The sequence below is a fragment of the Hypanus sabinus genome, chromosome 10 (genome assembly GCF_030144855.1).
Source record: "Hypanus sabinus isolate sHypSab1 chromosome 10, sHypSab1.hap1, whole genome shotgun sequence".
Taxonomy (NCBI): Eukaryota; Metazoa; Chordata; class Chondrichthyes; order Myliobatiformes; family Dasyatidae; genus Hypanus; species Hypanus sabinus.
The window spans coordinates 49422480-49448692 of record NC_082715.1 but is presented as its reverse complement, the minus strand read 5'-3'; the positions used below and the strand labels follow the sequence as shown (position 1 = coordinate 49448692).

At 47.4% G+C, this 26213-nt stretch overlaps 1 protein-coding gene across 1 annotated transcript in view; it reads right to left on the bottom strand.

Annotated features, from left to right (window-relative positions):
* mfsd2b (MFSD2 lysolipid transporter B, sphingolipid) overlaps window positions 1–26213 on the bottom strand; it is a 111081-nt gene that overhangs the window by 31112 nt on the left and 53756 nt on the right. The gene's annotated exons all lie outside the window — the stretch shown is intronic.

The following is a 26213-nucleotide window of genomic DNA, read 5'->3' as shown; positions in this document are numbered from 1 at the left end:
AAAAATAGACATGAATGACACAACAAAAGAAGTTAAGGAACTGAAATACCTATTCAACAATTATTTATACACAATAGGTCATTTAGTCCACCTTGTGCACACTGGTCATCATGTACCCCGCCTATACTAATTGCGTTTACCAGCATTTGGCCCATAGCCTTCTGTGTCTTGGGAATTCAAGTGCTTGTCCAGATACTTTTTAAATCTTGTGAGAGTTCTTACCTCCACTGTCTTCTCAAGTAATGCATCCCAGAAGGCAATAACCCTCTGGATGAAAAACAAAATCCTCAGATCTCCTGCAATCCTCACCAATAACCTGTGCCCTCTGGATTTAGATGTCTCCATTATGGTGAAAAGTTCTTCGCTGTCCACCACACCTATGTCTCTTAAAAGTTTATACATCTCTCTCAAGATACTCCTTAGTCTCCTCTATACTAAGAAAAACAAACCCAGCTTATTCATTCACTCCTCATGACTGAACACTTCATCCCAGTCAATGTCCCAGTAAATCTCTTTTGCACATCTCCAGTGCAGTTACATGTTGGGATCAGCAGAAATGCAATCAATACTCTATCTGAGGTTTAACCAAAGTTTTATGAAGTTGCTCTATGTTGCCTTATCCTGATAACCTTTGCCCCAGCTAATAAAATCCAGCATCCTGTATATCTTCTACCTGTGTACTCATATATCAATGTCTCTACGTTCCTTAGTACTCCTTAGAATTCTATGGTATATATCCTACCCTAATTAGGCCTACAAAAATGCATTACTTGCACTTATTGTGAATTTAATGTCAATTAAATTCTATGTGCCATTGCACTGGTCAATTGACTGGGTTATCTATTTTATTCTGAGATCCTCCTCTTCACTATCAATAATGCCACCAATGTGAATGCCATCTACACACTTACTAGCTACTACTCCCACATATCCAAAATATTAATGCATGAGACAAACTACAGAGGTCCCAGTAACTATCCCATTGATACACCACTGAACACTGGCTGCAATCACAAAAGCAATCCTTCACCACCACCCCCTTCTCCTATTACCAACTTTGGACCCAGTTTTCCACCGTTTCTTGAATCCCATGATTTCTATCCATTTTGATACAAGACCATAAGACATAGGAGCAGATTTAGGCCATTCGGCCCATCGAATTTGCTCTGCCAGTTCATCAACGTAGATCCATTTTTCCTCTCAGCCTCAGTCTTCTGCCTTCTCCCCGCACCCCTTCCTGCCTGACCGATCAATAATCTCTGCCTTAATTATATTGTACATAAAGACCTGGCCTCCATAGCTGCCTGTGGCAGAGAATTCCCCAGATTCACACCCTCTGGCTAAAGAAATTCCATTTCATCTCCATTCTAAAAGGATGCCTCTCTATTCTGAGGCTGTGTCCTCTGGTCTTAGACTCTCCCACCATAGGAAATATCTTCTCCACAAGGCTTTTCACCATTTGATAGGTTTCAAGGAGTTCATTCCTCATTCTTCTGAATTCTAGTGAATATAGCCCCAGAGTCATCAAAAATGCTTCATATGACAAGCCATTGAATCCTGGAATCATTTTTGTGAACCTCCTTTGAATCCTCTCCAGTTTTAGCTCATGATTTCTAAAATAAAGAGTCCAAACCTATTCACAATACTCCAAGTGAAGCCTCACCAGTGCTTTATAAAGTCTCAAAGTTACATCCTTGCTTTTATATTCCAGTCCTCTTGAAATGAATGCTAACATTGCATTTGCCTTCCTCACCACAGACTCAACCTGCAAATTAACCTTTCAAGAATGATGCACAAGGACCCCCAAGTCCCTTTGTGCCTCAGTTTTTCTAGTTTCTATTTAGAAAATAGACACTCCTTTCATTTCTTCTACAAAAGTGCATGACCGTAGACATCCCCACACTGCACTCTTTGTTCATTCTCCAAATCTGTCAAGTTCGTTCTGTAGCCCCTCTACTTCCTCAAAACTACCAGCCCCTTCACCTATCTTCTGCAAACCTTGCAACATGGCCATCAATTCCATCATCCTGATCATTAATATATAGCTTAAAAAGAATTGGTCCCAATACAGACCCCTGTGAAATATCACTAGTCTCCGGCAGCCAATCAGAAAAGGCTCCCTTTATTTCCACTCTTTGCCTCCTGTCATTCAGCCACTATTTTATCCATGTTAGTATCTTCTCTGTAATACCATGGGCTTGTAGCTTGTTAAGCGGGCACATGTGTGGCACTGAGTATGGCCTATTTTATCATGTGCCTCCAAGTACATCCTTAACCACATCCTTAACAATTGACTCCAACATCTTCCCAACTACTGAGGTCAGACAAACAGGCCAATAATTTCCTTTTCTTCTGCCTCTCTCCCTTCTTGAAGAGTGGAATGACATTTACAATTTTCCAGTCTTCTGGAACCATTCCAGAATCTAGTGATTCCTGAAGGATCATTACTAATGGCTCCACAGTCTCTGCAGCCACCTCTTTCAGAACGCTGAGGTGTAAACCATCTGGTCCAGGTGACTTATCTACCTTCAGACCTTTATCAAAGGTGTTTCTGAAGTTCTTTAGTATATCAACCACACTGTCTTCATCAATACATTTTGTCGCTTCTTCAAAAAAACTCAAGTTTGGCAAACAAGACCTGTCACCAACAAAGTTATGTTGACTGTTCCTGGTCGAACACCGCCTTTCCGAGTACCCAGTATAGATTAATCATGTTCCTCAGAAGTTTTCCAACAACTTTCTTAGCACTGACATTAGGCCCACTGGCCTCTAATTACCTGCTTATCTTCTTGAATAAAGGTTTCAAATTTGCTGTCCTCAAATCATCTGGCACCTCACCAATGACTAGCAAAGATTCAAAAATTTCCGTCAGGACCCACCAATCTCCTCCAAAACCCCACAATGTTCAAGAACAGATAAGACTTTGTCCTGAACAAAGGACAAAGTACTTGTGAGAGAGAGATTCAGTGTGAGTGAAAGAGTGACAATGTGAGAATGAGAATGTCAGTGCAAGAGAGAGAGTGTCGGTGTGAGAGAGGGTTTCAGTGCGAGAGAAAGATTGTCAGTTAGGGAGGGAGAATGTCAGTGCAAGAGACAAAGTCTGAGTGTGAGAGAGAAACTGACAGTGCGAGATGGAGAGAGAGTCAGTGTGAGTGAGAGAGTGTCAGTGTGAGAGGGAGTGTCAGTGTGAGAGGGAGAGAGTGTCAGTGTGAGAGAGAGTGTCAGTGTGAGAGAGAGAGTGTCAGTGTGAGAGAGAGAGTCAGTGTGAAAGAGTGTGTCAGTGCGAGAGAGAGTGTCAGTGCGAGAGAGAGAGTGTCAGTGTGAGAGGGAGTCAGTGCGAGAGAGAGAGTGTCAGTGCAAGAGTGAGAGAGTGTCAGTGTGTGAGAGAGAGAGACTGTCAGTGTGAGAGAGAGTGTCAGTGTGAGAGGGAGAGTCAGTGTGAGAGAGAGAGAGTGTCAGTGTGAGAGAGAGAGAGTCAGAGTGAGTGAGAGAGTGTCAGTGTGAGTGAGAGAGTGTCAGTGCAAGAGAGAGAGTGTCAGTGTGGGTGAGTGAGTGTCAGTGCGAGAGAGAGAGTATCAGTGTGAGAGAGAGAGTGTCAGTGTGAGAGAGACAGAGAGTCAGTGTGAGAGAGAGAGAGTGTCAGAGTGAGAGAGAGAGTGTCAGTGTGAGAGAGAGACTCAGTGCGAGAGGGAGTGTCAGTGTGAGTGAGAGAGTGTCAGTGTGAGAGAAAGTCAGTGTGAAAGAGTGTGTCAGTGCGAGAGAGAGAGTGTCAGTGCAAGAGAGAGAGTGTCAGTGCGAGAGGGAGAGTGTCAGTGTGAGAGAGAGAGAGTGTCAGTGTGAGTGAGAGAGAGTGTCAGTGTGAGAGAGAGTCAGTGTGAGTGAGAGAGTGTCAGTGTGAGAGAGAGAGTCAGTGTGAGAGAGAGAGTGTCAGTGTGAGAGAGTGTCAGTGTGAGAGAGAGAGTGTGTCAGTGTGAGAGAGAGTCAGTGTGTGAGAGAGAGTGTCAGTGTGAGAGAGAGAGAGTCAGTGTGAGAGAGAGAGTGTCAGTGTGAGAGAGAGAGAGAGTCAGTGTGAGAGAGAAAGTCAGTGTGTGAGAGAGAGAGAGTGTCAGTGTGAGAGAGAGTGTCAGTGTGAGAGAGTGTCAGTGTGAGAGAGGGAGTGTCAGTGTGAGAGAGATTGTCAGTGTGAGAGAGAGTCAGTGTGTGTGAGAGAGAGAGAGAGTGTCAGTGTGAGAGAGAGAGAGTCAGTGTGAGAGAGAGTGTCAGTGTGAGTGAGAGAGTGTCAGTGTGAGACAGAGTGTCAGTGTGAGAGAGAGAGTCAGTGTGAGAGAGAGAGTGTCAGTGTGAGTGAGAGAGTGTCAGTGTGTGAGAGAGAGAGAGTCAGTGAGAGAGAGAGAGTGTCAGTGTGAGTGAGAGAGAGTCAGTGTGAGAGAGGGAGTGTCAGTGTGAGAGAGAGAGAGTCAGTGTGAGAAGGAGAGTCAGTGTGAGAGAGAGTGTCAGTGTGAGAGAGATTGTCAGTGTGAGAGAGAGAGTGTCAGTGTGAGAGAGATTGTCAGTGTGAGAGAGAGTCAGTGAGAGAGAGAGAGTGTCAGTGTGAGAGAGAGTGTCAGTGTGAGTGAGAGAGTGTCAGTGTGAGAGAGAGTGTCAGTGTGAGAAGGAGAGTCAGTCTGAGAGAGAGTGTCAGTGTGAGAGAGATTGTCAGTGTGAGAGAGAGAGTGTCAGTGTGAGAGAGATTGTCAGTGTGAGAGAGAGTCAGTGAGAGAGAGAGAGTGTGTCAGTGTGAGAGAGAGTGTCAATGTGAGTGAGAGAGTGTCAGTGTGAGAGAGATTGTCAGTGTGAGAGAGAGTCAGTGTGAGAGAGAGAGAGAGTGTCAGTGTGAGAGAGAGTGTCAGTGTGAGTGAGAGAGTGTCAGTGTGAGAGAGAGTCAGTGTGTGTGAGAGAGAGAGTGTCAGTGTGAGAGAGAGTGTCAGTGTGAGAGAGAGAGAGTGTCAGTGTGAGTGAGAGAGTGTCAGTGTGAGAGAGAGTCAGTGTGTGAGAGAGAGAGAGTGTCAGTGTGAGAGAGAGTGTCAGTGTGAAAGAGGGAGTGTCAGTGTGAGTGAGAGAGTGTCAGTGTGAGAGAGAGTCAGTGTGTGAGAGAGAGAGAGTGTCAGTGTGAGAGAGAGAGAGTCAGTGTGAGAGAGTGTCAGTGTGAGTGAGAGAGAGAGTGTCAGTGTGAGAGAGAGTGTCAGTGAGAGAGAGTGTCAGTGTGAGAGAGAGAGAGTCAGTGTGAGAGAGTGTCAGTGTGAGTGAGAGAGTGTCAGTGTGTGAGAGAGAGAGAGTCAGTGTGAGAGAGAAAGTGTCAGTGTGAGAGAGAGTCAGTGTGAGAGAGAGAGAGTGTCAGTGTGAGTGAGAGAGAGTCAGTGTGAGAGAAGGAGTGTCAGTGTGAGAGAGAGAGTCAGTGTGAGAGAGAGAGAGAGTGTCAGTGTGAGAGAGAGTGTCAATGTGAGTGAGAGAGTGTCAGTGTGAGAGAGATTGTCAGTGTGAGAGAGAGTCAGTGTGAGAGAGAGAGAGTGTCAGTGTGAGAGAGAGAGTGTCAGTGTGAGAGAGAGAGTGTCAGTGTGAGTGAGAGAGAGTGTCAGTGTGAGAGAGAGTGTCAATGTGAGTGAGAGAGTGTCAGTGTGAGAGATGAGTCAGTGAGAGAGAGTCAGTGTGAGAGAGAGAGTGTCAGTGTGAGAGAGAGAGTGTCAGTGTGAGAGAGAGAGTGTCAGTGTGAGACAGAGTGTCAGTGTGAGAGAGATTGTCAGTGTGAGAGAGAGTCAGTGTGAGAGAGAGAGAGTGTCAGTGTGAGAGAGAGAGTCAGTGTGAAAGAGGGAGTGTCAGTGTGAGTGAGAGAGTGTCAGTGTGAGAGAGAGTCAGTGTGTGAGAGAGAGAGAGTGTCTATGTGAGAGAGAGAGTGTCAGTGTGAGTGAGAGAGTGTCAGTGTGAGAGAGAGTCAGTGTGTGAGAGAGAGAGAGTGTCAGTGTGAGTGAGAGATTGTCAGTGTGAGAGAAAGTCAGTGTGAGAGAGAGAGTCAGTGTGAAAGAGTGTGTCAGTGCGAGAGAGAGTGTCAGTGCGAGAGAGAGAGTGTCAGTGTGAGAGGGAGTCAGTGCGACAGAGAGAGTGTCAGTGTGAGAGAGAGAGACTGTCAGTGTGAGAGGGAGAGTGTCAGTGTGAGTGAGAGAGTGTCAGTGTGAGAGGGAGAGTGTCAGTGTGAGTGAGAGAGTGTCAGTGTGAGAGAGAGTGTCAGTGTGAGAGGGAGAGTCAGTGTGAGAGAGAGAGAGTGTCAGTGTGAGAGAGAGAGAGTCAGAGTGAGTGAGAGAGTGTCAGTGCAAGAGAGAGAGTGTCAGTGTGGGTGAGTGAGTATCAGTGTGAGAGAGAGAGTGTCAGTGTGAGAGAGAGAGAGAGTCAGTGTGAGAGAGAGAGAGTGTCAGAGTGAGAGAGAGAGTGTCAGAGTGAGTGAGAGAGTGTCAGTGTGAGAGAGGGACTCAGTGCGAGAGGGAGTGTCAGTGTGAGTGAGAGAGTGTCAGTGTGAGAGGGAGTGTCAGTGTGAGAGAAAGTCAGTGTGAAAGAGTGTGTCAGTGCGAGAGAGAGAGTATCAGTGCAAGAGAGAGAGTGTCAGTGCGAGAGGGAGAGTGTCAGTGTGAGAGAGAGTCAGTGTGAGTGAGAGAGTGTCAGTGTGAGAGAGAGTCAGTGTGTGAGAGAGAGTGTGTCAGTGTGAGAGAGAGTCAGTGTGTGAGAGAGAGTGTCAGTGTGAGTGAGAGAGAGTGTCAGTGTGAGAGAGTGTCAGTGTGAGTGAGAGAGAGTGTCAGTGTGAGAGAGAGTCAGTGTGAGTGAGAGAGTGTCAGTGTGAGAGAGAGAGTCAGTGTGAGAGAGAGTGTCAGTGTGAGAGAGTGTCAGTGTGAGAGAGAGAGTGTGTCAGTGTGAGAGAGAGTCAGTGTGTGAGAGAGAGTGTCAGTGTGAGAGAGAGAGAGTCAGTGTGAGAGAGAGAGTGTCAGTGTGAGAGAGAGAGAGTCAGTGTGAGAGAGAAAGTGTCAGTGTGAGTGAGAGAGTGTCAGTGTGTGAGAGAGAGTCAGTGTGAGAGGGAGAGTCAGTGTGAGAGAGAGAGTGTCAGTGTGAGTGAGAGAGTGTCAGTGAGAGAGAGAGTGTCAGTGTGAGAGGGAGAGTCAGTGTGAGAGAGAAAGTGTCAGTGTGAGAGAGAGTCAGTGTGAGAGAGAGAGAGTGTCAGTGTGAGAGAGAGTGTCAGTGTGAGAGAGAGTGTCAGTGTGAGAGAGAGAGAGTCAGTGTGAGAGAGAGAGTGTCAGTGTGAGTGAGAGAGTGTCAGTGTGTGAGAGAGAGAGAGTGTCAGTGTGAGAGAGAGAGAGTCAGTGAGAGAGAGAGAGAGTCAGTGTGAGAGAGAGAGTGTCAGTGTGAGTGAGAGAGTGTCAGTGTGAGAGAGAGTGTCAGTGTGAGAGAGAGTGTCAGTGTGAGAAGGAGAGTCAGTGTGAGAGAGAGAGTGTCAGTGTGAGAGAGATTGTCAGTGTGAGAGAGAGTCAGTGTGAGAGAGGGAGTGTCAGTGTGAGAGAGATTGTCAGTGTGAGAGAGAGTCAGTGTGAGAGAGAGAGAGAGAGAGAGTGTCAGTGTGAGAGAGAGAGAGTCAGTGTGAGAGAGAGTGTCAGTGTGAGACAGAGTGTCAGTGTGAGAGAGGGACTCAGTGTGAGAGGGAGTGTCAGTGTGAGAGAAAGTCAGTGTGAAAGAGTGTGTCAGTGCGAGAGAGAGAGTATCAGTGCAAGAGAGAGAGTGTCAGTGCGAGAGGGAGAGTGTCAGTGTGAGAGAGAGTCAGTGTGAGTGAGAGAGTGTCAGTGTGAGAGAGAGTCAGTGTGTGAGAGAGAGTGTGTCAGTGTGAGAGAGAGTCAGTGTGTGAGAGAGAGTGTCAGTGTGAGTGAGAGAGAGTGTCAGTGTGAGAGAGTGTCAGTGTGAGTGAGAGAGAGTGTCAGTGTGAGAGAGAGTCAGTGTGAGAGAGAGTGTCAGTGTGAGAGAGAGAGTCAGTGTGAGAGAGAGTGTCAGTGTGAGAGAGTGTCAGTGTGAGAGAGAGAGTGTGTCAGTGTGAGAGAGAGTCAGTGTGTGAGAGAGAGTGTCAGTGTGAGAGAGAGAGAGTCAGTGTGAGAGAGAGTCAGTGTGAGTGAGAGAGTGTCAGTGTGAGAGAGAAAGTGTCAGTGTGAGTGAGAGAGTGTCAGTGTGTGAGAGAGAGTCAGTGTGAGAGGGAGAGTCAGTGTGAGAGAGAGAGTGTCAGTGTGAGAGAGAGAGAGTCAGTGTGAGAGAGAGAGTGTCAGTGTGAGAGAGAGAGAGAGTGTCAGTGTGAGAGATGAGTCAGTGAGAGAGAGAGTCAGTGTGAGAGAGAGAGAGTCAGTGTGAGAGAGAAAGTGTCAGTGTGAGTGAGAGAGTGTCAGTGTGTGAGAGAGAGAGTCAGTGTGAGAGGGAGAGTCAGTGTGAGAGAGAGAGTGTCAGTGTGAGTGAGAGAGTGTCAGTGAGAGAGAGAGTGTCAGTGTGAGAGGGAGAGTCAGTGTGAGAGAGAAAGTGTCAGTGTGAGAGAGAGTCAGTGTGAGAGAGAGAGAGTGTCAGTGTGAGAGAGAGTGTCAGTGTGAGAGAGAGTGTCAGTGTGAGAGAGAGAGTGTCAGTGTGAGAGAGAGAGAGTCAGTGTGAGAGAGAGAGTGTCAGTGTGAGTGAGAGAGTGTCAGTGTGTGAGAGAGAGAGAGTGTCAGTGTGAGAGAGAGAGAGTCAGTGTGAGAGAGAAAGTGTCAGTGTGAGTGAGAGAGTGTCAGTGTGAGAGAGAGAGAGTCAGTGTGAGAGAGAGAGAGTCAGTGTGAGAGAGAAAGTGTCAGTGTGAGTGAGAGAGTGTCAGTGTGAGTGAGAGAGTGTCAGTGTGAGAGAGAGTGTCAGTGTGAGAAGGAGAGTCAGTGTGAGAGAGAGAGTGTCAGTGTGAGAGAGAGTCAGTGTGAGAGAGGGAGTGTCAGTGTGAGAGAGATTGTCAGTGTGAGAGAGAGAGAGTCAGTGTGAGAGAGAGTGTCAGTGTGAGACAGAGTGTCAGTGTGAGAGAGAGAGTCAGTGTGAGAGAGAGAGTGTCAGTGTGAGAGAGAGAGTCAGTGTGAGAGAGAGAGTGTCAGTGTGAGAGAGAGAGTCAGTGTGAGAGAGAGAGTGTCAGTGTGAGAGAGAGAGAGTGTCAGTGTGAGAGAGGGAGTGTCAGTGTGAGAGAGAGAGAGTCAGTGTGTGAGTGAGAGAGAGTCAGTGTGAGAGAGGGAGTGTCAGTGTGAGAGAGAGAGAGTCAGTGTGTGAGTGAGAGAGTGTCAGTGTGAGAGAGAGAGTGTCAGTGTGAGAGAGATTGTCAGTGTGAGAGAGAGAGTCAGTGAGAGAGAGAGAGAGTGTCAGTGTGAGAGAGAGTGTCAATGTGAGTGAGAGAGTGTCAGTGTGAGAGAGAGTGTCAGTGTGAGAGAGAGAGAGTCAGTGTGAGAGAGAGAGAGTCAGTGTGAGAGAGAGAGAGTCAGTGTGAGAGAGAAAGTGTCAGTGTGAGTGAGAGAGTGTCAGTGTGAGAGAGAGAGAGTCAGTGTGAGAGAGAGAGAGTCAGTGTGAGAGAGAAAGTGTCAGTGTGAGTGAGAGAGTGTCAGTGTGAGTGAGAGAGTGTCAGTGTGAGAGAGATTGTCAGTGTGAGAGAGAGTCAGTGTGAGAGAGAGAGTGTTAGTGTGAGTGAGAGAGTGTCAGTGTGAGAGAGAGAGAGTCAGTGTGAGAGAGAGAGTGTCAGTGTGAGAGAGAGAGTGTCAGTGTGAGAGAGAGAGTGTTAGTGTGAGTGAGAGAGTCAGTGTGTGTGAGAGAGTCAGTGTGAGAGAGAGTCAGTGTGTGAGAGAGAGAGAGTGTCAGTGTGAGAGAGAGTGTCAGTGTGAGAGAGTGTCAGTGTGAGAGAGAGTGTCAGTGTGAGAGAGAGTCAGTGTGAGAGGGAGAGAGTGTCAGTGTGAGTGAGAGAGTGTCAGTGTGAGAGAGAGCGTCAGTGTGAGTGAGAGAGTGTCAGTGTGAGAGAGAGTGTCAGTGTGAGAGAGTGAGAGAGTGTCAGTGTGAGAGAGAGCGTCAGTGTGAGTGAGAGAGTGTCAGTGTGAGAGAGAGTCAGTGTGTGAGAGTGAGAGAGTGTCAGTGTGAGTGAGAGAGAGTGTCAGTGTGAGAGAGAGTCAGTGTGAGAGAGAGAGAGTGTCAGTGTGAAAGAGAGAGAGTCAGTGTGAGTGAGAGAGTGTCAGTGTGAGAGAGAGAGAGTGTCAGTGTGAGAGGGAGTGTCAGTGTGAGAGAGAGAGAGTCAGTGTGAGTGAGAGAGTGTCAGTGTGAGAGAGAGAGAGTGTCAGTGTGAGAGGGTGTCAGTGTGAGAGAGAGAGAGTCAGTGTGTGAGAGAGAGAGAGAGAGTGTCAGTGTGAGTGAGAGATTGTCAGTGTGAGAGAGAGTCAGTGTGTGAGAGAGAGAGAGTGTCAGTGTGAGAGAGAGTGTCAGTGTGAGTGAGAGAGTGTCAGTGTGAGAGAGAGTGTCAGTGTGAGAGAGAGTGTCAGTGTGAGTGAGAGATTGTCAGTGTGAGAGAGAGTCAGTGTGAGAGAGAGAGTCAGTGTGAAAGAGGGAGAGTCAGTGTGAGAGAGATTGTCAGTGTGAGAGAGAGTCAGTGTGAGAGAGAGAGAGTGTCAGTGTGAGAGAGAGAGTCAGTGTGAAAGAGGGAGTGTCAGTGTGAGTGAGAGAGTGTCAGTGTGAGAGAGAGTCAGTGTGTGAGAGAGAGAGTCAGTGTGAAAGAGGGAGTGTCAGTGTGAGTGAGAGAGTGTCAGTGTGAGAGAGAGTCAGTGTGTGAGAGAGAGAGAGTGTCAGTGTGAGAGAGAGTGTCAGTGTGAGTGAGAGAGTGTCAGTGTGAGAGAGAGTCAGTGTGAGTGAGAGAGTGTCAGTGTGAGAGAGTCAGTGTGAGAGGGAGAGAGTGTCAGTGTGAGTGAGAGTCAGTGTGTGAGAGTGAGAGAGTGTCAGTGTGAGAGAGAGTCAGTGTGTGAGAGTGAGAGAGTGTCAGTGTGAGAGAGAGTGTCAGTGTGAGAGAGAGTGTCAGTGTGAGAGAGAGTGTCAGTGTGAAAGAGGGAGTGTCAGTGTGAGTGAGAGAGTGTCAGTGTGAGAGAGAGTCAGTGTGTGAGAGAGAGAGAGTGTCTATGTGAGAGAGAGAGTGTCAGTGTGAGTGAGAGAGTGTCAGTGTGAGAGAGAGTCAGTGTGTGAGAGTGAGAGAGTGTCAGTGTGAGTGAGAGAGTGTCAGTGTGAGAGAGAGTCAGTGTGTGAGAGAGAGAGAGTGTCAGTGTGAGAGAGAGTCAGTGTGAGAGAGAGAGAGTGTCAGTGTGAAAGAGAGAGAGTCAGTGTGAGTGAGAGAGTGTCAGTGTGAGAGAGAGAGAGTGTCAGTGTGAGAGGGAGTGTCAGTGTGAGAGAGAGAGAGTCAGTGTGAGTGAGAGAGTGTCAGTGTGAGAGAGAGAGAGTGTCAGTGTGAGAGGGAGTGTCAGTGTGAGAGAGAGAGAGTCAGTGTGAGAGACAGTGAGAGAGAGAGAGAGTGTCAGTGTGAGAGAGAGAGAGTGTCAGTGTGAGAGAGAGAGAGAGAGAGTGTCAGTGTGAGTGAGAGAGTGTCAGTGTGAGAGAGAGTGTCAGTGTGAGTGAGAGATTGTCAGTGTGAGAGAGAGTCAGTGTGTGAGAGAGAGAGAGTGTCAGTGTGAGAGAGAGTGTCAGTGTGAGTGAGAGAGTGTCAGTGTGAGAGAGAGTGTCAGTGTGAGAGAGAGTGTCAGTGTGAGTGAGAGATTGTCAGTGTGAGAGAGAGTCAGTGTGAGAGAGAGAGAGTGTCAGTGTGAGAGAGAGAGTCAGTGTGAAAGAGGGAGAGTCAGTGTGAGTGAGAGAGTGTCAGTGTGAGAGAGATTGTCAGTGTGAGAGAGAGTCAGTGTGAGAGAGAGAGAGTGTCAGTGTGAGAGAGAGAGTCAGTGTGAAAGAGGGAGTGTCAGTGTGAGTGAGAGAGTGTCAGTGTGAGAGAGAGTCAGTGTGTGAGAGAGAGTGTCAGTGTGAGAGATGAGTCAGTGAGAGAGAGAGTCAGTGTGTGAGAGAGAGAGAGTGTCAGTGTGAGAGAGAGTGTCAGTGTGAGTGAGAGAGTGTCAGTGTGAGAGAGAGTCAGTGTGAGTGAGAGAGTGTCAGTGTGAGAGACAGAGTCAGTGTGAGAGGGAGAGAGTGTCAGTGTGAGTGAGAGAGTGTCAGTGTGAGAGAGAGTCAGTGTGTGAGAGTGAGAGAGTGTCAGTGTGAGAGAGTGTCAGTGTGAGTGAGAGAGTGTCAGTGTGAGAGAGAGTCAGTGTGTGAGAGAGAGAGAGTGTCAGTGTGAGAGAGAGTGTCAGTGTGAGAGAGAGTGTCAGTGTGAAAGAGGGAGTGTCAGTGTGAGTGAGAGAGTGTCAGTGTGAGAGAGAGTCAGTGTGTGAGACAGAGAGAGTGTCAGTGTGAGAGAGAGAGTGTCAGTGTGAGAGAGAGTCAGTGTGAGAGAGAGAGAGAGTGTCAGTGTGAGAGAGTCAGTGTGAGAGAGAGAGTGTCAGTGTGAGAGAGAGAGAGTGTCAGTGTGAGACAGAGTGTCAGTGTGAGAGAGAGAGTATCAGTGTGAGTGAGAGAGTGTCAGTGTGAGAGAGAGTGTCAGTGTGAGAGATGAGTCAGTGAGAGAGAGAGTCAGTGTGAGAGAGAGAGTGTCAGTGTGAGAGAGAGAGTCAGTGTGAGGGAGAGAGTGTCAGTGTGAGTGAGAGAGTGTCAGTGTGAGAGAGAGTGTCAGTGTGAGAGAGAGAGAGTGTCAGTGTGAGGGAGAGAGAGAGTGTCAGTGTGAGAGAGAGTGTCAGTGTGAGAGAGAGTGTCAGTGTGAGAGAGAGTCAGTGTGAGTGAGAGAGTGTCAGTGTGAGAGAGAGTCAGTGTGAGTGAGAGAGTGTCAGTGTGAGAGAGAGTCAGTGTGTGAGAGAGAGTGTGTCAGTGTGAGAGAGAGTCAGTGTGTGAGAGAGAGTGTCAGTGTGAGTGAGAGAGAGTGTCAGTGTGAGAGAGTGTCAGTGTGAGTGAGAGAGAGTGTCAGTGTGAGAGAGAGTCAGTGTGAGTGAGAGAGTGTCAGTGTGAGAGAGAGAGTCAGTGTGAGAGAGAGTGTCAGTGTGAGAGAGTGTCAGTGTGAGAGAGAGAGTGTGTCAGTGTGAGAGAGAGTCAGTGTGTGAGAGAGAGTGTCAGTGTGAGAGAGAGAGAGTCAGTGTGAGAGAGAGAGTGTCAGTGTGAGAGAGAGAGAGTCAGTGTGAGAGAGAAAGTGTCAGTGTGAGAGAGAGAGTGTCAGTGTGTGAGAGAGAGTCAGTGTGAGAGGGAGAGTCAGTGTGAGAGAGAGAGTGTCAGTGTGAGTGAGAGAGTGTCAGTGAGAGAGAGAGTGTCAGTGTGAGAGGGAGAGTCAGTGTGAGAGAGAAAGTGTCAGTGTGAGAGAGAGTCAGTGTGAGAGAGAGAGAGTGTCAGTGTGAGAGAGAGTGTCAGTGTGAGAGAGAGTGTCAGTGTGAGAGAGAGAGTGTCAGTGTGAGAGAGAGAGAGTCAGTGTGAGAGAGAGAGTGTCAGTGTGAGTGAGAGAGTGTCAGTGTGAGAGAGAGTGTCAGTGTGAGAAGGAGAGTCAGTGTGAGAGAGAGAGTGTCAGTGTGAGAGAGATTGTCAGTGTGAGAGAGAGTCAGTGTGAGAGAGGGAGTGTCAGTGTGAGAGAGAGAGTGTCAGTGTGAGAGAGGGAGTGTCAGTGTGAGAGAGATTGTCAGTGTGAGAGAGAGTCAGTGTGAGAGAGAGAGAGAGAGAGAGTGTCAGTGTGAGAGAGAGAGAGTCAGTGTGAGAGAGAGTGTCAGTGTGAGACAGAGTGTCAGTGTGAGAGAGAGAGTCAGTGTGAGAGAGAGAGTGTCAGTGTGAGTGAGAGAGTGTCAGTGTGAGAGAGGGAGTGTCAGTGTGAGAGAGAGAGAGTCAGTGTGTGAGTGAGAGAGAGTCAGTGTGTGAGTGAGAGAGAGTCAGTGTGAGTGAGAGAGTGTCAGTGTGAGAGAGAGTGTCAGTGTGAGAAGGAGAGTCAGTGTGAGAGAGATTGTCAGTGTGAGAGAGAGAGTGTCAGTGTGAGAGAGATTGTCAGTGTGAGAGAGAGAGTCAGTGAGAGAGAGAGAGAGTGTCAGTGTGAGAGAGAGTGTCAATGTGAGTGAGAGAGTGTCAGTGTGAGAGAGAGTGTCAGTGTGAGAGAGAGAGAGTCAGTGTGAGAGAGAGAGTGTCAGTGTGAGAGAGATTGTCAGTGTGAGAGAGATTGTCAGTGTGAGAGAGAGTCAGTGTGAGAGAGAGAGAGAGTGTCAGTGTGAGAGAGAGAGTGTCAGTGTGAGAGAGAGAGTGTTAGTGTGAGTGAGAGAGTCAGTGTGTGTGAGAGAGAGAGTCAGTGTGAGAGAGAGTGTCAGTGTGAGTGAGAGAGTGTCAGTGTGAGAGAGAGTCAGTGTGTGAGAGAGAGAGAGTGTCTATGTGAGAGAGAGTGTCAGTGTGAGTGAGAGAGTGTCAGTGTGAGAGAGAGTCAGTGTGAGAGGGAGAGATTGTCAGTGTGAGTGAGAGAGTGTCAGTGTGAGAGAGTGTCAGTGTGAGTGAGAGAGTGTCAGTGTGAGAGAGAGTCAGTGTGTGAGAGTGAGAGAGTGTCAGTGTGAGAGAGTGTCAGTGTGAGTGAGAGAGTGTCAGTGTGAGAGAGAGTCAGTGTGAGTGAGAGAGTGTCAGTGTGAGAGAGTGTCAGTGTGAGTGAGAGAGTGTCAGTGTGAGAGAGTGTCAGTGTGAGTGAGAGAGTGTCAGTGTGAGAGAGAGTCAGTGTGAGAGGGAGAGAGTGTCAGTGTGAGTGAGAGAGTGTCAGTGTGAGAGAGTGAGAGAGTGTCAGTGTGAGAGAGAGCGTCAGTGTGAGTGAGAGAGTGTCAGTGTGAGAGAGAGTCAGTGTGTGAGAGTGAGAGAGTGTCAGTGTGAGTGAGAGAGTGTCAGTGTGAGAGAGAGTCAGTGTGTGAGAGAGAGAGAGTGTCAGTGTGAGAGAGAGTCAGTGTGAGAGAGAGAGAGTGTCAGTGTGAAAGAGAGAGAGTCAGTGTGAGTGAGAGAGTGTCAGTGTGAGAGAGAGAGAGTGTCAGTGTGAGAGGGAGTGTCAGTGTGAGAGAGAGAGAGTCAGTGTGAGTGAGAGAGTGTCAGTGTGAGAGAGAGAGAGTGTCAGTGTGAGAGGGTGTCAGTGTGAGAGAGAGAGAGTCAGTGTGAGAGACAGTGTGAGAGAGAGAGAGAGTGTCAGTGTGAGAGAGAGAGAGAGAGAGTGTCAGTGTGAGTGAGAGAGTGTCAGTGTGAGAGAGAGTGTCAGTGTGAGTGAGAGATTGTCAGTGTGAGAGAGAGTCAGTGTGTGAGAGAGAGAGAGTGTCAGTGTGAGAGAGAGTGTCAGTGTGAGTGAGAGAGTGTCAGTGTGAGAGAGAGTGTCAGTGTGAGAGAGGGAGTGTCAGTGTGAGAGAGAGAGAGTCAGTGTGTGAGTGAGAGAGAGTCAGTGTGTGAGAGAGAGAGAGTCAGTGTGAGTGAGAGAGTGTCAGTGTGAGAGAGAGAGAGTGTCAGTGTGAGAGGGAGTGTCAGTGTGAGAGAGAGAGAGTCAGTGTGAGAGACAGTGAGAGAGAGAGAGAGTGTCAGTGTGAGAGAGAGAGAGAGAGAGTGTCAGTGTGAGTGAGAGAGTGTCAGTGTGAGAGAGAGTGTCAGTGTGAGTGAGAGATTGTCAGTGTGAGAGAGAGTCAGTGTGTGAGAGAGAGAGAGTGTCAGTGTGAGAGAGAGTGTCAGTGTGAGTGAGAGAGTGTCAGTGTGAGAGAGAGTGTCAGTGTGAGAGAGAGTGTCAGTGTGAGTGAGAGATTGTCAGTGTGAGAGAGAGTCAGTGTGAGAGAGAGAGTCAGTGTGAAAGAGGGAGAGTCAGTGTGAGTGAGAGAGTGTCAGTGTGAGAGAGATTGTCAGTGTGAGAGAGAGTCAGTGTGAGTGAGAGAGTGTCAGTGTGAGAGAGTGTCAGTGTGAGAGATGAGTCAGTGAGAGAGAGAGTCAGTGTGTGAGAGAGAGAGAGTGTCAGTGTGAGAGAGAGTGTCAGTGTGAGTGAGAGAGTGTCAGTGTGAGAGAGAGTCAGTGTGAGTGAGAGAGTGTCAGTGTGAGAGAGAGAGTCAGTGTGAGAGGGAGAGAGTGTCAGTGTGAGTGAGAGAGTGTCAGTGTGAGAGAGAGTCAGTGTCAGTGTGAGTGAGAGAGTGTCAGTGTGAGAGAGAGTCAGTGTGTGAGAGTGAGAGAGTGTCAGTGTGAGAGAGTGTCAGTGTGAGTGAGAGAGTGTCAGTGTGAGAGAGAGTCAGTGTGTGAGAGAGAGAGAGTGTCAGTGTGAGAGAGAGTGTCAGTGTGAGAGAGAGTGTCAGTGTGAAAGAGGGAGTGTCAGTGTGAGTGAGAGAGTGTCAGTGTGAGAGAGAGTCAGTGTGTGAGACAGAGAGAGTGTCAGTGTGAGAGAGAGAGTGTCAGTGTGAGAGAGAGTCAGTGTGAGAGAGAGAGAGAGTGTCAGTGTGAGAGAGTCAGTGTGAGAGAGAGAGTGTCAGTGTGAGAGAGAGAGAGTGTCAGTGTGAGACAGAGTGTCAGTGTGAGAGAGAGAGTATCAGTGTGAGTGAGAGAGTGTCAGTGTGAGAGAGAGTGTCAGTGTGAGAGATGAGTCAGTGAGAGAGAGAGAGTGTCAGTGTGAGAGAGAGAGTCAGTGTGAGGGAGAGAGTGTCAGTGTGAGTGAGAGAGTGTCAGTGTGAGAGAGAGTGTCAGTGTGAGAGAGAGAGAGTGTCAGTGTGAGGGAGAGAGAGAGTGTCAGTGTGAGAGAGAGTGTCAGTGTGAGAGAGAGTGTCAGTGTGAGAGAGAGTCAGTGTGAGTGAGAGAGTGTCAGTGTGAGAGAGAGTCAGTGTGTGAGAGAGAGTGTGTCAGTGTGAGAGAGAGTCAGTGTGTGAGAGAGAGTGTCAGTGTGAGTGAGAGAGAGTGTCAGTGTGAGAGAGTGTCAGTGTGAGTGAGAGAGAGTGTCAGTGTGAGAGAGAGTCAGTGTGAGTGAGAGAGTGTCAGTGTGAGAGAGAGAGTCAGTGTGAGAGAGAGTGTCAGTGTGAGAGAGTGTCAGTGTGAGAGAGAGAGTGTGTCAGTGTGAGAGAGAGTCAGTGTGTGAGAGAGAGTGTCAGTGTGAGAGAGAGAGAGTCAGTGTGTGAGAGAGAGTCAGTGTGAGAGAGAGAGTGTCAGTGTGAGTGAGAGAGTGTCAGTGAGAGAGAGAGTGTCAGTGTGAGAGGGAGAGTCAGTGTGAGAGAGAAAGTGTCAGTGTGAGAGAGAGTCAGTGTGAGAGAGAGAGAGTGTCAGTGTGAGAGAGAGTGTCAGTGTGAGAGAGAGTGTCAGTGTGAGAGAGAGAGTGTCAGTGTGAGAGAGAGAGAGTCAGTGTGAGAGAGAGAGTGTCAGTGTGAGTGAGAGAGTGTCAGTGTGTGAGAGAGAGAGAGTGTCAGTGTGAGAGAGAGAGAGTCAGTGTGAGAGAGAGAGAGTCAGTGTGAGAGAGAGAGTGTCAGTGTGAGTGAGAGAGTGTCAGTGTGAGAGAGAGTGTCAGTGTGAGAAGGAGAGTCAGTGTGAGAGAGAGAGTGTCAGTGTGAGAGAGATTGTCAGTGTGAGAGAGAGTCAGTGTGAGAGAGAGAGAGAGAGAGAGTGTCAGTGTGAGAGAGAGAGAGTCAGTGTGAGAGAGAGTGTCAGTGTGAGACAGAGTGTCAGTGTGAGAGAGAGAGTCAGTGTGAGACAGAGTGTCAGTGTGAGAGAGAGTGTCAGTGTGAGAGAGGGAGTGTCAGTGTGAGAGAGAGAGAGTCAGTGTGTGAGTGAGAGAGAGTCAGTGTGTGAGTGAGAGAGTGTCAGTGTGAGAGAGAGAGTCAGTGTGAGAGAGAGAGTGTCAGTGTGAGTGAGAGAGTGTCAGTGTGAGTGAGAGAGTGTCAATGTGAGTGAGAGAGTGTCAGTGTGAGAGAGAGAGTCAGTGTGAGAGAGAGAGTGTCAGTGTGAGAGAGGGAGTGTCAGTGTGAGAGAGAGAGAGTCAGTGTGTGAGTGAGAGAGTGTCAGTGTGAGAGAGAGTGTCAGTGTGAGAAGGAGAGTCAGTGTGAGAGAGATTGTCAGTGTGAGAGAGAGAGTGTCAGTGTGAGAGAGAGATTGTCAGTGTGAGAGAGAGAGTGTCAGTGTGAGAGAGAGTGTCAGTGTGAGACAGAGTGTCAGTGTGAGAGAGAGAGTGTCAGTGTGAGTGAGAGAGTGTCAGTGTGAGAGAGAGTGTCAGTGTGAGAGAGAGAGTGTCAGTGTGAGTGAGAGAGAGTCAGTGTGTGAGTGAGAGAGTGTCAGTGTGAGAGAGAGATTGTCAGTGTGAGAGAGAGAGTGTCAGTGTGAGAGAGAGATTGTCAGTGTGAGAGAGAGAGTGTCAGTGTGAGAGAGATTGTCAGTGTGAGAGAGAGAGTGTCAGTGTGAGAGAGAGATTGTCAGTGTGAGAGAGAGAGTGTCAGTGTGAGAGAGATTGTCAGTGTGAGAGAGAGAGTGTCAGTGTGAGAGAGAGAGTCAGTGAGAGAGAGAGAGAGTGTCAGTGTGAGAGAGAGTGTCAATGTGAGTGAGAGAGTGTCAGTGTGAGAGAGAGTGTCAGTGTGAGAGAGAGAGAGTCAGTGTGAGAGAGAGAGTGTCAGTGTGAGAGAGATTGTCAGTGTGAGAGAGAGTCAGTGTGAGAGAGAGAGAGAGTGTCAGTGTGAGAGAGAGAGTGTCAGTGTGAGAGAGAGAGTGTTAGTGTGAGTGAGAGAGTCAGTGTGTGTGAGAGAGAGAGTCAGTGTGAGAGAGAGTGTCAGTGTGAGTGAGAGAGTGTCAGTGTGAGAGAGAGTCAGTGTGTGAGAGAGAGAGAGTGTCAGTGTGAGTGAGAGAGTGTCAGTGTGAGAGAGTGAGAGAGTGTCAGTGTGAGTGAGAGAGTGTCAGTGTGAGAGAGAGTCAGTGTGAGAGGGAGAGATTGTCAGTGTGAGTGAGAGAGTGTCAGTGTGAGAGAGAGTCAGTGTGTGAGAGTGAGAGAGTGTCAGTGTGAGAGAGAGAGTCAGTGTGAGAGGGAGAGAGTGTCAGTGTGAGTGAGAGAGTGTCAGTGTGAGAGAGAGCGTCAGTGTGAGTGAGAGAGTGTCAGTGTGAGAGAGAGTCAGTGTGTGAGAGTGAGAGAGTGTCAGTGTGAGTGAGAGAGTGTCAGTGTGAGAGAGAGTCAGTGTGTGAGAGAGAGAGAGTGTCAGTGTGAGAGAGAGTCAGTGTGAGAGAGAGAGAGTGTCAGTGTGAAAGAGAGAGAGTCAGTGTGAGTGAGAGAGTGTCAGTGTGAGAGAGAGAGAGTGTCAGTGTGAGAGGGAGTGTCAGTGTGAGAGAGAGAGTGTCAGTGTGAGTGAGAGAGTGTCAGTGTGAGAGAGAGAGAGAGTCAGTGTGAGAGACAGTGTGAGAGAGAGAGAGAGTGTCAGTGTGAGAGAGAGAGAGAGAGAGTGTCAGTGTGAGTGAGAGAGTGTCAGTGTGAGAGAGAGTGTCAGTGTGAGTGAGAGATTGTCAGTGTGAGAGAGAGATTGTCAGTGTGAGAGAGAGTCAGTGTGTGAGAGAGAGAGAGTGTCAGTGTGAGAGAGAGTGTCAGTGTGAGTGAGAGAGTGTCAGTGTGAGAGAGAGTGTCAGTGTGAGAGAGAGTGTCAGTGTGAGTGAGAGATTGTCAGTGTGAGAGAGAGTCAGTGTGAGAGAGAGAGAGTGTCAGTTTGAGAGAGAGAGTCAGTGTGAAAGAGGGAGAGTCAGTGTGAGTGAGAGAGTGTCAGTGTGAGAGAGATTGTCAGTGTGAGAGAGAGTCAGTGTGAGAGAGAGAGAGTGTCAGTGTGAGAGAGAGAGTCAGTGTGAAAGAGGGAGTGTCAGTGTGAGTGAGAGAGTGTCAGTGTGAGAGAGAGTCAGTGTGTGAGAGAGAGTGTCAGTGTGAGAGATGAGTCAGTGAGAGAGAGAGTCAGTGTGTGAGAGAGAGAGAGTGTCAGTGTGAGTGAGAGAGTGTCAGTGTGAGAGAGAGTCAGTGTGAGTGAGAGAGTGTCAGTGTGAGAGAGAGAGTCAGTGTGAGAGGGAGAGAGTGTCAGTGTGAGTGAGAGAGTGTCAGTGTGAGAGAGAGTCAGTGTGTGAGAGTGAGAGAGTGTCAGTGTGAGAGAGTGTCAGTGTGAGAGTCAGTGTGTGAGAGAGAGAGAGTGTCAGTGTGAGAGAGAGTGTCAGTGTGAGAGAGAGTGTCAGTGTGAGAGAGAGTGTCAGTGTGAAAGAGGGAGTGTCAGTGTGAGTGAGAGAGTGTCAGTGTGAGAGAGAGTCAGTGTGTGAGAGAGAGAGAGTGTCTATGTGAGAGAGAGAGTGTCAGTGTGAGTGAGAGAGTGTCAGTGTGAGAGAGAGTCAGTGTGTGAGAGAGAGAGAGTGTCAGTGTGAGAGAGAGTCAGTGTGAGAGAGAGAGAGTGTCAGTGTGAAAGAGAGAGAGTCAGTGTGAGTGAGAGAGTGTCAGTGTGAGAGAGAGAGAGTGTCAGTGTGAGAGGGAGTGTCAGTGTGAGAGAGAGAGAGTCAGTGTGAGAGACAGTGAGAGAGAGAGAGAGTGTCAGTGTGAGAGAGAGAGAGAGAGAGTGTCAGTGTGAGTGAGAGAGTGTCAGTGTGAGAGAGAGTGTCAGTGTGAGTGAGAGATTGTCAGTGTGAGAGAGAGTCAGTGTGTGAGAGAGAGAGAGTGTCAGTGTGAGAGAGAGTGTCAGTGTGAGTGAGAGAGTGTCAGTGTGAGAGAGAGTGTCAGTGTGAGAGAGAGTGTCAGTGTGAGTGAGAGATTGTCAGTGTGAGAGAGAGTCAGTGTGAGAGAGAGAGAGTGTCAGTGTGAGAGAGAGAGTCAGTGTGAAAGAGGGAGAGTCAGTGTGAGTGAGAGAGTGTCAGTGTGAGAGAGATTGTCAGTGTGAGAGAGAGTCAGTGTGAGAGAGAGAGAGTGTCAGTGTGAGAGAGAGAGTCAGTGTGAAAGAGGGAGTGTCAGTGTGAGTGAGAGAGTGTCAGTGTGAGAGAGTGTCAGTGTGAGAGATGAGTCAGTGAGAGAGAGAGTCAGTGTGTGAGAGAGAGAGAGTGTCAGTGTGAGAGAGAGTGTCAGTGTGAGTGAGAGAGTGTCAGTGTGAGAGAGAGTCAGTGTGAGTGAGAGAGTGTCAGTGTGAGAGAGAGAGTCAGTGTGAGAGGGAGAGAGTGTCAGTGTGAGTGAGAGAGTGTCAGTGTGAGAGAGAGTCAGTGTGTGAGAGTGAGAGAGTGTCAGTGTGAGAGAGTGTCAGTGTGAGTGAGAGAGTGTCAGTGTGAGAGAGAGTCAGTGTGTGAGAGAGAGAGAGTGTCAGTGTGAGAGAGAGTGTCAGTGTGAGAGAGAGTGTCAGTGTGAAAGAGGGAGTGTCAGTGTGAGTGAGAGAGTGTCAGTGTGAGAGAGAGTCAGTGTGTGAGACAGAGAGAGTGTCAGTGTGAGAGAGAGAGTGTCAGTGTGAGAGAGAGTCAGTGTGAGAGAGAGAGAGAGTGTCAGTGTGAGAGAGTCAGTGTGAGAGAGAGAGTGTCAGTGTGAGAGAGAGAGAGTGTCAGTGTGAGACAGAGTGTCAGTGTGAGAGAGAGAGTATCAGTGTGAGTGAGAGAGTGTCAGTGTGAGAGATGAGTCAGTGAGAGAGAGAGTCAGTGTGAGAGAGAGAGTGTCAGTGTGAAAGAGAGAGAGTCAGTGTGAGGGAGAGAGTGTCAGTGTGAGTGAGAGAGTGTCAGTGTGAGAGAGAGTGTGTCAGTGTGAGAGAGAGTCAGTGTGAGAGAGAGAGTGTCAGTGTGAGAGAGAGTGTCAGTGTGAGAGAGAGAGAGTGTCAGTGTGAGGGAGAGAGAGAGTGTCAGTGTGAGAGAGAGTGTCAGTGTGAGAGAGAGTGTCAGTGTGAGAGAGAGAGTCAGTGTGAGGGAGAGAGTGTCAGTGTGAGGGAGAGAGTGTCAGTGTGAGAGAGAGAGTGTCAGTGTGAGAGAGAGTGTCAGTGTGAGAGAGAGAGTCAGTGTGAGGTAGAGAGTGTCAGTGTGAGAGAGAGAGTCAGTGAGAGAGAGTCAGTGTGAGAGAGAGAGTGTCAGTGTGTGAGAGAGAGTGTCAGTGTGTGAGAGAGAGTGTCAGTGTGTGAGAGAGAGTGTCAGTGTGAGAGGGAGAGTGTCAGTGGAGAGAGTGTCAGTGAGAGAGAGTGTCAGTGTGAGAGAGAGAGAGTCAGTGTGAGGGAGTGTCAGTGAGAGAGAGAGTCAGTGTGAGAGAGAGAGTGTCAGTGTGAGGGAGCCGCCTCCCAGACGGAAAACACGGAGGCCTGGGCCAGTCGTGGACATCTGGGCAGGTGCCGGGCACCACCCTTAGGGAGCAATAGGTGGAGAGGGCAGATCCCCCGCCAGGCAGCCTTTGCCTGTGGTCAAAGGCTATCAGAGTGCTTTAGGGTCAGGGCTTCACCAGTATGCTAAGATTCAAGATTCATTGTATATCAAAACAAAGAGTGAAAATGTGTCATTTGTATATACAATAAACACAATCAACGCTGTGCACATTATGCCTTAGAATTCCTCAGAGATTAGCATACCTGGGGCTCTAGTTATCCGACTTTGACTTCCAGACTTCTGACTCGACCTTTGGGTCTCAGTCTACCACAGGGCCTGCAGAACACCAGGTCTCAAACTACGGACCCACCTATAATATGACCTTGAATACTAGGCCAGGCCAGGCACCCGACATTTGATTGTGTTTGCATGGGATCAGGAAGCACAAGATGACTGAATGCACATTGCTCATAAATTTGCTGACAATATAACTACTGTCAGAATTTCAGATGGTGGTGAGAGGGTGTGCAGGAGCAAGATATATCTGCTAGTTGAGTGGTGATGCAGCAACAGCCTTGAACTCAACATTGACATTTCAAGTCCAGAGAACTGATTGTGGATTTCAGAAAAGGTAAGATGAGGAAACACACAGCAGTCTTCAGAAGAGGAGAGAGTGAGCACTTTCAAGCTCCTGGCTGTCAACATCTCTGAGGATCTATTCTGGGCCCAACATATCAATGCAACTGCAAAGAAGTCACAACCAGCTCTATTTCATTAGGAGCTTTAGGAGATTTGGTATGTCACCAAAGGCACTCACAAATTTCTACAGATGTACCATAGAGTGCATTCTAACTGGCTGCTTCACCATCTGATATAGTGGGGGGGGGGGGGGTGGGAGGATTACTGCACAGGATCAAAATAAGCTGGAGAGAGTTGTAAACATAGTCAGCGCGATCATGACCATTGACTTCCATAGTACCCAGGTCAACTTCAAGGAGCGATGCCTCAGAAAGGTGCCGTCCATCATTAAGGACCCTCATCACCAAGACATGACCTCTCCTCATCAGGTAGGAGGTACAGGAGCCTGAAGGCACTCAGTCAACAATTCAGGAACAGCTTCTTCCCCTTTACCATCTGATTTCTGAATAAACGTTGAACCCATGACCGCTACCTCACTACATTTTTATTTTTGCACTACTTATTTAATTTAACCATTTAATATAGATACTTAGTCTGTTTTCCTTTATTATGTATTGCATTGTTCTGCTGCCGCAAAGACAAATTTCATGGCATATGCCGGTGATATTAACGCTGATTCTTATTCATAAGATTAGTCAACATTACAGGCTGTGACTGGGGAAATTCTGCTGAAGGGTGGTCCCAAGTTGAAACATTAACTGTCATTTTCCTTCACAAATGCTGCCTGACCTACAGAGTTTCTCCACCTCTTTTGTGTGTTGCTCCAGATTTCCCGCATCTGCACTCTCTTGGGTCCTCATAAGATCAGCACAGGCATAAATTAGTGCTAAAGAGTGACTCTGCTTCTGGAAAGCTTCCACCCCCTCGGTTTCCAGTAAGGTAGTGGCATAAATTACAAAAGCTTAAGCAATGATGCTTCAAAGCAAACTTTCATTTTGGCTGGGAAATTAAAAACATAATCATTTAATTAAAGGCAAGGGAAGTCAATAAAGAATTTACCCATTCGTTTAACATATATTGTTGTAAACATTGGAATATATAAATAAGGCACTTATGATGGAAGCACTTGAAGAAATTGAAACTGATTAATGAGTCTCAATATTGATTTAAAAGTGGTAGGTCATGTTTGATGAACCTAATTGACTTCCTTTGAGGGAAAACTAAAGTAATACACAGGGGATCATCTACATTATTTCAGCATTTCAAGTTCCACATGGAAACTGTCAATGGAATTGAAGTCAAATTATTAAATTGGTTTGGAGATTAAATAAATCAGGAAGCAGGGTTAATGAGTTTGTCCATGAATTGGGAAGAAGCGACACAGGGACTTGTGTTAGGCCTCAATTACTCACCATGTTTATCGGTGACATTGATAGCTCAGTACATCCCAATCTTCCAATAATGGAAGGTATTGTAAAGAAGGAAGGAGCATAAAATTACACAGGGGAAAACTCTGGCAGTTGGATTTAATTTTTGGTAAATAAAAATCATAAGAAGAGCTGCAGATGCTAGAAATCTGAAATAGTAAAATACTGGAAATACTCAGCCGGTCAGAGAGTTCTGATGAAGGGCAGTTGACTGAAAACTTTAACTGCTTCTACTTCCACAGATACTGCCTGATCAGTTGAGTGTTTCTGATTGATTTCATTTCTGGGACTTTTGATAATGATTTTGGACTGATGGAAGTTAGGTACAAGTACCTTTTTAACAAAGAGCCAGAAAGTGGAGATCTGATGACATAGAATTTGAAATACTGCAATCACTGAAAACTGGTAATCAGATGAAAAGATAATTAGAATGGTTAATGGAATGTTAATCTTTTTCAGTAAAGAGCTGAAAATGGGAAAATAATTTACTGCAACTATACAAAAGCATTTTTAGTCTACGTCTGGGGGACCAGTTTTTCCTTTGGATATTGCATCTTGGAAGCAAAATAAAATTCTGGAAAATGATGTAAGCTCATCAACAATGTTCGAAAGATTAGATTATGTGAAGTTGCATAAAGTAGGCTATTATTCCCTGGAATATAAAACATTTTATGGTAACCTGAGAAGCTTAAAAGCATTTTTAGAAAGTTTAGGTCTCTCTGTTCTGGGAAGGGATTGACTGAGTAGATGGAGCGATTCTCCTTTTAACTTGTGGGAGAATCCTCAGTGAATTATATTTTAAATTCATAGTCAAAGTATTTAAGAGAGAAACTAAGAAACAGTTGTTCATCCAAATAGTGTTCGGAATTTCACCTTTTTGTAACCAAAACTACATGTACAATTGATAATTTTCTAATGTTCAATCAGCGGGTCCTTTTCTAACCAAAGATGTTATTGCATGTGGAATCAAGGCAATTAAGTGAGGTAGGATACTAAATATCTAACTATGGAAGCTTTGGGACCGGTTAGCAAATGTATCCATATTATCCTTTGGCTTTAACAGTCACATAATTACAGATACTGATTGCGACATTTCAACAATAAACCCGAGCATCTTCCTCAGGCACAAGTTAGTCAAATGACAAACCCACTCCAAGACACCTCCTTACATACACTCTCAAGTGAGAACGGCATGAACAGGGCTTAAAGCTCGATCCTGAATAGCTGGATCTGAATTGCCTATTCCTGATTGGTTAGTTTGAATTGACCTTGTTCTGATTGGTCAATTGTTTTAGGCCAGCCCCTCTGTGGTCCCAAGATTGGAGATATCACTACACCCTTAGAACTGATATTTAGGACCCTTACATGCTCAGTCTCTAGTGATTTGGGGGCTAAATGGACTTCTCATAGTCCTACCTATTTAAAAAAAAAATTGGGTATATTTTGTGCCCCTGTTTTGCAGGAATACAAGTAATTGAAAGGCACAGAACTTTGTTTTCCATTTCCTCAACACACACTTCCTTTAAATGTAGCTCACCAATCTGGCCTTGAACAGAAGTGAGTTTCCATTAAGGGAAAATAGGCACAGCAAATTATACAAATCTGCATCACTGAGAGAACTATCAGCAATGAGCTACAGTGAGAATAGTGCTACACGTTACAAAAGCATTTATATAATTAGCTTTGTGTTATGAGACAGCATCGACATAGTGTGTGAGTGTTGTTCATATTCCTTTGAAGATTTCCTGGGATGTT